Source organism: Podarcis filfolensis (assembly GCF_964270895.1).
Source record: "Podarcis filfolensis genome assembly, chromosome: 11".
NCBI lineage: Eukaryota > Metazoa > Chordata > Lepidosauria > Squamata > Lacertidae > Podarcis > Podarcis filfolensis.
Window position 1 is genome coordinate 15,026,658 of NC_139613.1, and position 12,447 is coordinate 15,039,104.

A 12,447-nucleotide genomic window follows, 5' to 3' on the forward strand; every position below is an offset into this window, starting at 1 on the left:
TAACTCCTTTCTCCACAAGAGGGAACCCCTGATTTCTAAAGTGGGGGGTGGGGGTGGGAGAGAAGCTTCTAGAGACGAGCCACCAATAAAAGGGGGGAAAATAAATTCCTTCCTTCTCTCCCCCCTCGCCTCCGTTTTCTTCACACCCTGGTGACAAGTTTTAAATTGAATCCACAGGGGAGATCTCTTCCACCCACCCACCTACCCTACCCAACCCCAGCCAGCCATCCATCCATCCCTTTTTCCAAGCCACAGAGGAGTCCCCCACCCCCACCTTTCCCCCTCCTAGTCCTTGCAAGAGCCTCGCGCGCGCTCTCCCCCTCTGCCTGCCTTGCCTGCCATTATGTGCAACCATCTTTTTTTAAAGCCAGGCCTCTCTCTCTCTCGCTCTCTCTCCTCTCTGCAGGCTCCTCTTGGCAAAGGAGAGAGAGCAGTGAGCTCTTAAACATGTCTGCCTGAAAGCACCCCTTGCAGGAACAGCCCCTCCCCGGGTGGCAGCACACTGGCCTCTTGCCCAAGGCTACCAGCAGCAGCAGGTCTGTTTGCATGGGGGTGTGAGCAGTTTGCATGCGGTGCGGGGAGAGCCGGGGAGAGAGAGAGGAGAAAAAAGGAGAGAGGCGGTGGTGTGTTTTTTTGGTGGCGATGATGATGATGATGATGGTGCTGATTTCCCTTCCTTGCCTCTTTTCTTTCCCACCCTGGTGGGGCCTCTGCCTGATGCACCTCCCACGGGAGAACCCTTTAAAAAAAATAAATACACAGGACATGATATTTTAACACCCCCTCCCTCCCTCCCTCCTGGATATTTGCAGGAGCTCGCAAGGGAAGGAAAATCCAAAAGCAGCAAACGCTTAGTTCTTCTCCGGAGCTGCCGCTGCAGCGCCTACGCGGCATGGAAAGGAGGATCCGTCCTGGCCGGGTGGTGGTGGTGGTGAAGCGAGGCAAAGCTGCAGAGCACTTGCAGCAGCCGCGCGGGAGAAGCTAGGGAAGGAAGCCGGGGCTTGCCAGGCAGGAAGGCCGCTGGAGCCTTTCTGCAGCCCGGGAGCTCGCCCGGGAACAAGCAAGGCGCCTGCTGCTGCTACTGCTGCAGCCGCCGGAGATTAGGCCTCTGCCGCGCGCTGCAGACCCGGGAGAAGCGATTGCTGCCGGGGGCATCTCGGAGCTGGCCTGCATCGCCAAGCCTTGGGAGGGAGGCCTTCTCCTGGCTAAATTTCAAACGTCGTTGTGTGCTTTTAAAAAATAAATAAAGCATGTGTGCTTAAACAGCCCCCCCTTTAAAGTGCTTTCTTTGCAGCCGGATATGGGGCCAAGCGATTTTCCTGGGGAGGGCCTTTCTTTGTGTGCGTGTCTCTTAACGTTAAATGCATTAGGAGGCCATGTCCGCTCCCTGCTCCCCACCCCCCGGCCCCATGCACACAGCCCGTAAGTGGGTATTTCTTGCGTGCGGAAAGAACCCGCAGGAGACTGCAGCACAATGGCCTCTTCCATGTATACCTCCTGGGCCTCTTTTGTTTTTCCAAAACTGGCGCAGCCTCCTGCTCTCGCCCGCGGCGCCCTTCCTGGGCCTCTTGGTGCAGCGCAGGCCTGCGCGCTTTTACTCAGGATTTCTGCAGTGGCGCTTACTCCAAGGTAATGGGTGCGTACCTTTCGCAGCCCCAATTAGAGTGGAGCTGGATTGAAAAGACCCAGAGGCCAGGAATCATTGTCTTGCTGTCCGATGGGGCCACTGGGTGAGGTCGCTCACACCTTGAAGGCATCCTTTAGTAAATAGGAACAAGAAAGGTTGCTATGTTGGTCCATAAAGGCGAGGAGGAGTGGGGAGGTGCAGATCCACAGTTGAGCAATGTTTGGGTTGTATCCAACCCAAAAGTGTGCCACCCAATGAAGTTAATGCCCAGCTATGGATTTTGGAGTTCTTAGTAAACATGATTTTCTTGCAGCAAGGGGTAGTAAATCTTACTCACTGAATGTTGCACCAGTATGGGAGTAGCGAAAGCTATGTTACTTGTGCTTCTTCGGAAGGGGGTAGATTTTCAATGTTCATGTGCTGCCAAGATAACAAAAGGGCCTCACCTCTGTAGAGTTCTTAGGTCTATTGGTTAGCTACTTTATACTAGGCTAGACTTATTTGTCCGTCTAGACCTGCCCAGTCTGCTCTCCAGCAAAAGCCTTTCACATCACCTGCTACCTAAACTGGAGATGCCAGGGACCTTCTGCATGCAAAATGTGTGGTTTGCTGCTGAGCTGTGGTCCTTCACCTAGGAACAATGGTGAGGGACTTTTGAGCAAGGGGTGGCAGCATGTGACAGAGTATGGAAGGAGATGAGGAAGAGTGTGGTAGAGAAAATGTGGGTAGGATCCACGTTGTTGAGAAGAAAGTGGGGGTGGGTGATAGTGAGATGGTATCAGGAGGAGCCTAGCATGATCAGGTCTTCTGGTGGTTGGGCAATGCAGAATTCCATATCTTCCCAGTATGGAAGTAGCCAAGCTGTTACAGTATGAAACAGAAATAGGAGGGAGATAAGATAAGATAAGATAAGGAAGTTGTAATTGTGACAGGATGGTGGAGACTCCTGTATTTGTTTGCTAGCAAACTAAGTCAATGGTAGTTGCTCTGTTCTAGGGTTGCCAATAAGCTATTAAGAAAATTTGAGCCTTTTGCTCTGTCATGGATGGGGCACCAGTGACCCACCAGATGATGTTGGACTCCAACCTCATCATCCCTGCTTGTTGACCGTACTGGCTGGGAATGATGGGAAATGGAGTCCCAACAGCTCAGCTTCCCCATCCCGGATTGAATGAAATTGACTAATCCTTAAAAAAGCCTATGCAAATACAAAGAAACTGGTAAAAATAGTTTTGAATTACCCTCATGGGTAATTCAGATGTTGTTGGTTTCCCATCTGCCCCAGTCAGAATGACCAATAGCAATGGATGATGGGAGATGTAGTCCTGCAACACCTGGAGAAATGATCGAACATGGCCCCCTAAGGTTGTTAAAGGCAGAGGTTGGAGCCTGTGTCCAGGGGACGTGTGGAAAACCATGGTTTGGTGTTGCACTTTATGCCGTAGCATCCCTCATTGGTCCATTAGGGTGAATGGGGCACTGCCTCCACCAACCTGAATCAGCTCTCAAGCCAGCCCACTCCTGCCTACCTGCCTGTTGTGATTTCTCCTCCTCAGTCTCACTGTTGACCTTGTAGACCTCAACGGGCAGGAGGATGAAGGCAGAACAAGAATAAGTTGGGTCTCTCTGCCTTTGACTCCCTGCTTTCCACCCCAGTGGACTCCAGCATCCATTTGCAAAGGATAGACAGCTCTTCATGAGGATGGAGATGTTGGTAGGTGAGGGAAAGGCCTTGATCTTCAATCACGTAGTGAGAAGGGGGGGACGGGACCCTGTCTCCACAAGGCCAGGGTTTTAGATATGTGTTGCTCTAAGCACCAGGATGGGTTGAACAGACCCATAATAAGAGGTTGGACCGGGGCAGAGGATTCCTTTCAGCCTCCCCAAACATTGCAAGGACGGGTTGGTTTCTGAGTCAAGAAGCCTTGCTTTGAAGATGCCCTGGTGAGGAGGGCAGTAAGAGAAGCGATGGCTCTCATTAGAAGCATCTTATTCTCTTGGGGAGCCGCGATTTGGGGGAGGGGGGGGGACTCTGCTTGGCAGCAGCCACCCTCTTGCTCCTCTGTCCGAGAATCCTTTGTGCAGCAAAAGGAGATCCTGTGGGGATTTCTTTTTATTTTTATTGCGGTCTCTCTTTTGTTAGCTACAGACACACACACACAGCTTTTCGGCCAGGTTTCTGGGGGAGGTAAGTTGTGGAGGAAGACGAAAAGAGGAGGCTGGGGGGTGTGATGCTGTTGTGGTGTTGTGTGCTTGTGTAGGGGTGGGGGGGAAAGGGGGTCTGTGATTGAAAACAGGAGGGCACCCAGGGCAGAAATATGCCCTTGCACCAGAGAAGAAAACAACCCGAGTCCCTCTGATTTTCAGGGACTTGTTGGCAACTCAGCGAGGGTTGCCATAGCTTTTTATGTAGGGTGACCAGAACCGGCTGAAACTGGTTTGAGGCAGATCAGCTCCTGAACACAATGCAGTCATTGAGCTTCTACAGTGGGAGAGCTTCCTCCCTCCATGGCAGCCAAAAGCAGAGGATCTTGCAGAAAGATACCATCCCATAACAATATGTGAATGCACACTTTAGACACACAGCACTGGTATGTGGCTACTGTAAAAGTCATAAAGGATTCTGTGTATCTGTGTACATATTTTCAGTAACTGAGATTACGTTTGGCTGGTTCATGCCTTTTTTTATCTCCTTTTTTTTGGTTTGCTTTTGCTGAAGTAATGGACAAGAACTGAGATTTATCACCCTTTTTGTAAAGGAAAAAAAAATGGTTTGCTTTGCTAGGTGGCACACTTGGATATGTAGGTGTTGGGTTGTGGTGTTTTTGTTTTTTCCAGCTGCACAAAATAAAAAAAAATGGATTGAAAGATTTGTATTTCTATGCTTGTGAGTCAGAATTGCTGCTTTTGCATGCTGTTTTGTATTTAACAGGGTGCTGCTGTTGTTTCTTTTCAGGAAAGAAAATAGCATTATTAAGTCTATATGTCTCTCTGTGTGTTGTGTCACTGTTAAAGGCCAAGAGGAACCCTGTGTGTTGTTGTAGAATTGCTCATGAAAGCATTTTCCAAAGAGGCTTAGAAGGCATTCTCTCTTCTTTTTCTCCTTGCAGGCCTATTGATTGGGGCTGCCTTTAACCCTTTCAGGTTTGCAGTGGCTATGCATCTGTGGTTGCATAGCTGATCATTGGCATTAAAAAAAACCCCAAAACAAAAATCTTGTCACAGGCCAAGGTACACAAGGTGAGCTATGGTATTATTTGACTATGATCACAATGGCATTGAGGAACATGTATGCAGAGCCTGAATGCAGTGTTGTGGTTGCACACCCAGGCACCTTGGTGGGAAAAAAGCAGTGGTCTAAATTAGGCGAAGAAACACAATTAAATTTGTCCAGATTTAATAGGATTAAAGCTATGGTTTATATTGATAGCCAGGCTAACAGTACTGCATTTGTTTGGTGTACAGTACCTTAAAGGCAGGAATCCTCTTTCCTCTGCTGATTCATAAAAGAACAGGCCCCTGTATGACAATCATAAATCATGGACCACATGGTAGAGGGCTGTTTTGCATTACTGGCCCATTGAACTTTTATAATTTTCCATCTAATCATCAAAAAAGTGATGATTTCTTATGTCCTTCCTCTTTCGGCCAAACTAAATAACCTTGTCCCTTTTCCTTCTCTCTCGTTTTTTTTTTTTTTTTTGAGAGGTAAGGGAAAGGAGTTTTTGAGGCAGACATTGAGTGTGTGTACAAATGCCAGATAAGCTATGCATTTTGCTTACTAGATTGTGTATTGTAAATGGAGGCTTTTGCAGTCCAACAGAGAGGATGCTTTTTTTAAAGGTTTTGTGTAGAACTCCAGTGGATTACTAGTAGCATGAATTACAATACTCGAGAATTAATTACATACAGATAGGAAACCGGATGGACAGTACATCAGCTGGTAAGGAATGTCTCCTCCTGACTCAAAGCTTCAGAGCATTAGATAATGGATAAGATTTGTTTTCCTTCCTTAAAAAATAAATGTGTGCTTGGATTAGAGCAGGCATTTTGCATCTTCTACTGAAGCTGGAGACTCAAGAGAAAGGGAGCTGGGGGAGGTAGGAGAAAGCAATAATGAATGTGGCAAAAGGAAGAACAAAGGCTCTCAGAGATTATATTGGAGCACTAAACATTTCTTTGCCTTTGGGGGTTCTGTGGCTAGAAAACTGTGACTTCCTAAAACAGGAAATCGTCAGGAACGCTGGAATTTTTACGTGCATTATGATGTTTCTGAAAATCCAGCCTGCCCTAGCTGGCAGCTGGTATTATAAATCTGCAGTCATGGGGGAAAAAAAGAAAACGGGGGGGGGGGGGGGATGTGCGGAGAGAAGGAACCCAAATAAAGATGGAGGATAAACAGTAGGATGAAAAAAATTGTCCTGATCTAGTTTGAAATTTAGGTTGTCCATTGTATTCAAGCGGAATAAAGTAGACAATCTTAAAAGCCTTGGGAGTATTTTGATTGGGTAAGTTCCATGGAGGCTGGTGACAGGCAAGGTTGGCTGCATTTAGAGGGTGACACAAGCATTAAGGAACCTCTTTATTTCCTGATTGTGCTGCAGATGACATAAGGTATTTAAGGAATAAATTGCAGTGTATTGAAAGTTGCATGTGGTCTCTTAAAGCCTGCAGACATTTGATATGGAGGTGTTTTTTTAAAAAAACACACCCACCAGGTATACTGTTTTGTGCGTCTCAGATCTGACAGGGCGTTAAATAGCTTGCATGGCTGGGGGTGGGGAGAGGGACAACTGTGCTGTGATTCCATTTTTGTGCGTTGAATTTAATGTCAATATACAGTGGTTCGGTGCTGGGCTGTAGATAATGCTGTTTTAGGCAGCACCAGCCCATGTAACATAATGGGGAGAATATGGATGGCTAGTCTGCATTTGGGTCTTTCTCCTCCCTAGGGTCAGCTGAGATCCCTGGGGTTACATGAGATCACCTTTCTGCTTTGTAAGGTTTTTATAAAACTGTAAGTACTAACACTTCATTTTGTGGCAGTGTTCTTACTGGATTTGGGGTTTGGAAGAGGCATTGCACTATGCATGGATATGTGTGTCTGTGTCGTGTGTGCGCTCTCTCTATTTTTTCTCTTACTGCAAAGCATTCCTTCTTTCTTTTCAGTTACATTTTGTGCTGGAACGGTTTGCTGTAGCTCAAGAAACTCGAACAGATAATTGTTTATGATTCTTTGGATGTTTCTGTATAATATATTCAAACATTCTGTTCTCTGAGAGATTTTTGAGGATTGGGGTTTGTGTGTGTGTGTGTGTGTTGTGCCACCCACCTTCCCACCCCCTGCACATGTAGGCCATCATTTTAAGCTGAAAATGCAGATTATTTTTTTTGATATTTTTTTTGAGAGCTGGTCTTCTTAGGAGGAGCTCATGTTGGAATCTGCTTCGTAGCTGATTCTGAATCAGTTCATGGCTTTTAGGTCTTCTTGGAAATAAAGCAATTTGCTTTGTCTTCACTGGAAGTGTTACCCTGGGTACACATAGGATATTGATTTGTCTGTGCAAGTGTGAAAACGTTGACACAAACATTTCCAGGGCCTACTTCTTCCTAGTTCACTGGGATTACGTGTGGGTGTCTTGAACAATGAATTGCCAGTGCTATCCGTTCACCACTCCTGCAGCAAAGGAAATACTCCCCTCCCACCAAAAAAACCCCAACCCCAGTGTAAATAGAATACTATTTCTGGATCCAAATAATCCCATGGGTGTGACCAACTACTTTGACACATGTGTGAGAGTTTTCCCAATTTCCATTCCAGTAGGAACCCTACTCTGCCTAGGAGATGGTTCCTGATGGTCTCCTGACTTTCAGGAAGGAGCCTGAGCTTTAGAAGCCCTTAACATGGCCCAGGATATTAGTAAATGGCAGAAGTAAATTATCCTTTGAGTGCTCCATCAATCTGATATTCATGCCAGGGATGGGGGACCTGTGTCCCTCTGGAAGTTGCTTGGACTACAACATCCGTCATCTCTGATCCAGCGTAGTAGGCCTGATGTTGTAGTCCAACACCATTGGAAGAGTTGCAGATGTTGCTGCAGCAGCCTCGCCCAGCATTGCTAGTGATGAGGAATGATGGGAGTTTATAATCCAACAGCATAGAATTGTGGAGTTGGAAGGGACCCAGAGAGTTGTCTAATCCAACTACCTGCAGAGCAAGAATCTCAGCTAAAGCATCCATGACAGATGGCTGTTCAACCTCTGCTTAAAAACCTTGAATGAATGAGAGTCCGCCACCTTTTGAGGAAGCCCATTCTACTGTCGAACAGCTCTTACCATCAGAAAGTTCTTCCTGACATCAGGAGGGTCACAGTTTCCCTATCCTTGTTGTTCGCCAGGGGTAGTCAAAGTGGTGTCCTACAGATGATACTTGACTACAACTCCCACCATCCCTTTCCATGGGCCATCCTGGCTGTGGCTGATGGGAGCTGTAGTCCAACAACATGTGTAGGACACTGTGTTAATTACCCAGTGTGATGTTGTGTTGCATTTGTACCTTGTTTTTTTATGTGCATTGTACATCACCTTGGTATCCTTGTCTGAAGGGCAGTTGAGAAATATTTCTAAATAAATTCTTATTTTGTTTAAACTGGTAACATGCATTGACAATTTCTGCTAGAGGGTTGGTGCACATTCTTTGATTCTCTTCTTGAAGGTATCTGCACACTGCATGTACATCAGAGTTGACAACCTGAATGTGTGAAGCAGTTTGCACCAGGTTATTGGTTCAAGGAAATATCCCAAATAGGGCTGGTGAAGCTGAGAAGTGATCAAAAGCAGTGCAGCACTTGGGCGTTGAACCCTCTTCGGTTTGAACGTATTATGGCTTTTCCTCTTCGCATCTTTTTACAGTTTTCTGTTGCATTTCTTTAGATAACCCGCTTTGCTGATATGCAGAGTGACTTCTTGTCCGTTTGTTTCTCTTGATGCTTCTATAATCACAACTGAAGCTAAAGTTAGGCAAAATTTTCTGAAGTTTAAGAATCCCAGACCCAAGGGACATGAACCTCAGTGGAAGCCCTGCATATAAAGACTTCTTCTTGTGCAGGAGCCTTCCCCCACCCCATCCTCACCCCCCCCACCCAAATTGGCTTGGGCAATGGGGAGAGAACCCCCAGAACAGTACGTGGCGGTGGGGGGGAGCAGATCTCTCCATTTGCAGGCATGGAATGTTTCTAACAGCACAACGTTCAATTCCAACAAAGTGCTAGAATACTCCTGACACTCTCGTTGACTGAAAGCATGGAACCTTTGATGTTGGCATCCAGGAAACCGAAATATTTCTTTAGCTCTTTATATGCAAGCATCTAAAAACCACCACTGAAACCCCAGAAATGGGTGCCTAGGAGTTGGGAGCATGTATTGCAGTGTCACAGCTTCATAAGCCTTGGAGGTCAAGGCCCCCCCCCCTGTGTATTTCCCCCTACATATTATGTTGTTCCTCTATAGTAGAAGGTTCCAGATGCTAAGAATATCCAAAAAGTCCTGCTGCGTCTGACCAAAGGCCCATCTAAATCAGTGCTCTGAGAGCCAGCGTGGTGTAGTGGTTAAGAGCGGTAGTCTTGTAATCTGGGGAACCGGGTTCGCTTCCCCGCTCCTCCACATGCAGCTGCTGGGTGACCTTGGGCCAGTCACACTTCTCTGAAGTCTCTCAGCCCCACTCACCTCACAGAGTGTTTGTTGTGGGGGAGGAAGAGAAAGGAGAATGTTAGCCGCTTTGAGACTCCTTCGGGTAGTGATAAAGCGGGATATCAAATCCAAACTACTCCTCCTCCCCCTCCTCCTCCTCCTCCTCCTCCTCCTCCTCCTCCTCCTCTTCTTCTTCTCACAAGAGCCAGCTTGGATGCCCATGAGCAGAAACGGAGTCCAACAAGGCTCTCTCCACCTGAGGTCCCAAGCACATGGTATTCTGAGTCCCACTGCCTCCAACAGTGGAGGTGGAACATAGTAATCATGGCCACTGGCCACTAATAGCTTTATCTTCCACAAATTTGTCCAGTCTTTTAAAGCCATCGGAGTTGGTGGCTACCACTGCTTCTTAGGGCAGCATTTCCATACTTCTACACAATTATTATTATTAATATTAATTAGCCAATATGGGCGGCTTCCAACAGAGATTAAAAATACATTAAAACATCAGTCATTTAAAACTTCCCTAAATAGGGCTGCCTTCAGATGTCTTCTAAATGTCAAATAATTGTTTATTTCTTTGACATCTGCTGGGAGGGCGTTCCACAGGGTGGGTGCCACTACTGAGAAGGCCCTCTGCCTGGTTCCCTGTAACCTCCACTTCTCGCAGGGAGGGAACTGCCAGAAGGCCCTCAGCGCTGGACCTCAGTGTCCGGGCAGAACGATGGGGGTGGAGACGCTCCTTCAGGTATACTGGGCCAAGGCCGTTTAGGGCTTTAAAGGTCAGCACCAACACTTTGAATTGTGCTCAGAAATGTACTGGGAGCCAATGTAGGTCTTTCAAGACCGGTGTTATTTGGTCTTGACGGCTGCTCCCAGTCACCAGTCTGGCTGCTGCATTCTGGATTAGTTGTACTGTGTGCAGAAGGACTTCCTTTTTTCTGTCCCAAATCTTCCAGTGTTCAACTTCATTGGTTGACCATGGGTTCTAGCATTGCAACAAAGTGAGAAAAGCGTCTCTATCCAGATTCCGCTTACCATGTGTAAATCTCGTACACCTCTAACGTCTTCTCCTTTACTTGCCTTTTTTTCTAAGCTAAAAGGCCCCAACTCTTCTAACCCTTCCTCACAAGGGATTTGTCCTTTTCTGAACTTTTTCTAAAAAGGTAAAGGACCCCTGACAGTTAAGTCCAGTTGCGGATGACTCCGGGGTTGCGGCGCTCATCTCGCTTTACAGGCTGAGGGAGCTGGCATTTGTCCACAGACAGTTTTTCCAGGTCATGTGGCCAGCATGACTAAGCCGCTTCTGGCGCAACGGAACACCAAAACCAGAGCAGCACACAGAAACGCCATTTACCTTCCCGCTGGAGCAGTACCAATTTATCTCTGTGCACTTTTTGGCATGCTTTCAAACTGCTAGGTTGGCAGGAGCTGGGACAGAGCAACGGGAACTCACCTAGTCATGGGAATTCGAACCGCCGACCTGATCAGCAAGCCCAAGAGGCCCAGTGGTTTAGACCACAGCGCCACCCGTGTCCCAGCTCAGCAATATTGTTTGCTCAGACCTGTACACAGCATTCCAAGTGCAGGCTCGCCTTATTATTATTATTATTATTATTATTATTATTATTATTATTATCATCTATACCATCCTTCATCTAGAGATCACAGAATGGTTTGCAATATAAAAACACAAAAAGACATACTTTTAATGACGAACAAAAACATGATCTTCCCCGAGTATTATTATTTATTAATTTTTTATATTGACAACTGCATTCTGCATCTCTGTTCTCACGATTCTTCACAATTCTTGGAAGGGACTCTGAGGATCATTTAGCCCAACCCGCTGCAATGCAGAAATATGCAGCTGTCCTATACGGGGATCAAGCCTGTGACCTTGGTGCTATTAGCAACACGCTTCACCTCTTCGTAGTTACAGCACACTGGACCTTTCTGTTTATTCCACGGCTACTAAGCATACTCCGGTGTCTTTGGTGAGGAATTTATCATAAGCTTTCATATATATCTTTTCTTTTTGGCTGGACTACAACTCACATCATCCCATGCCTTTCATTGGGCCATCCTGGATGGGGCTGAAGGCGTCTTTTGTCATCCGGAGGGCCAGAGTTTCCTCAGCCCTGCTACTTAATCGTAAGAAGATCCTTTTTTTAAAAAAAAACAACTAAACTTTATTTACAACATAGTCCACAACTACTGATACATACAAACAAACCCACCACTATTGACAATTTAATTATCAAAATTAAACTCCTATCCACTTACACAAAGAAAGCATACCATAAAAATAAAAGACTTCCTTTATCCTGTAAATGGCCTCCTTATTTACTACTTGTATACTGTTTCTTTTGTATGTGATTATTACAATTTTTCCTAATTGGATCAGACCAAAGGTCCATCTCATTCAGCATTGTGTTTCCAGCATGGTCTGCCATCATCCCTGACCACTGGTCCTGCTAGCTAGGGAAGATGGGAGTTGTAGTCCAAAAACAGCTGGAGACCCAAGTTTGGGAAACCCTGCACTAGTGCATCTAATGTTCTTAAGTATTCGGCTTCTGAACATGGAAGTTCCATTGAACCACCGTTGCTCAAATGTTTTCAGACCTCCTTCAATTCCTACCCTCCATTTTAAAGTCATTTATTTGAAGCTGAGAGAGACCCATCGCACCCCAGTGCAACCTACAGGACAGTAATAAGGTAGTCCCTTTCCCCCCAAGATTACAAAGACACCATGGGAAAGGAAATCAGAGGAAACAAGCTAACCCAGGCACTATATATTGTCTACAAACTTACTTTAACAGGAATCGAAACAGGAAGAGGAGCCCAAAGTTGCTACTGTCTCAGCAGAGCTGATGGAGAGGCCCTTGTTTTCTTCTTTTCCTCTAGTTACCATACAGCCTGACGGAATCTAAGCTACTGACCATCATCGCATCCCCGAGAAAGTTTTCTTCTAGCTCTCTTCAGCACAAACCTCAGTTCTCTGTCCTCCATTCCGTCTCACCCAAGACATAGCCCTCCCTGCTTGGTAGCTTGGCTTGAGATGCTCAAAGTGCCCCTGCAGTCGTCTCCTCTTACTGGCTTTGACAGATGATGGGGAAAAGGAATGAATG

At 46.4% G+C, this 12,447-nt stretch overlaps 1 protein-coding gene across 2 annotated transcripts in view; it reads left to right on the forward strand.

Moving 5' to 3' along the window:
* The first annotated feature begins 281 nt into the window (after positions 1-281).
* ZNF532 (zinc finger protein 532) overlaps positions 282-12,447 on the forward strand; it is a 55,350-nt gene continuing 43,184 nt past the window's right edge. The window contains exons 1-2 of one of the 2 annotated variants that reach the window (XM_083575517.1): positions 3,679-3,815; positions 4,738-4,867. The gene's annotated coding sequence lies outside the window, so the exon portion shown is untranslated. Of the gene's footprint in view, positions 537-3,678; positions 3,816-4,737; positions 4,868-12,447 lie in introns of those variants that run through there. The other variant, XM_083575516.1, reaches the window with a different exon arrangement.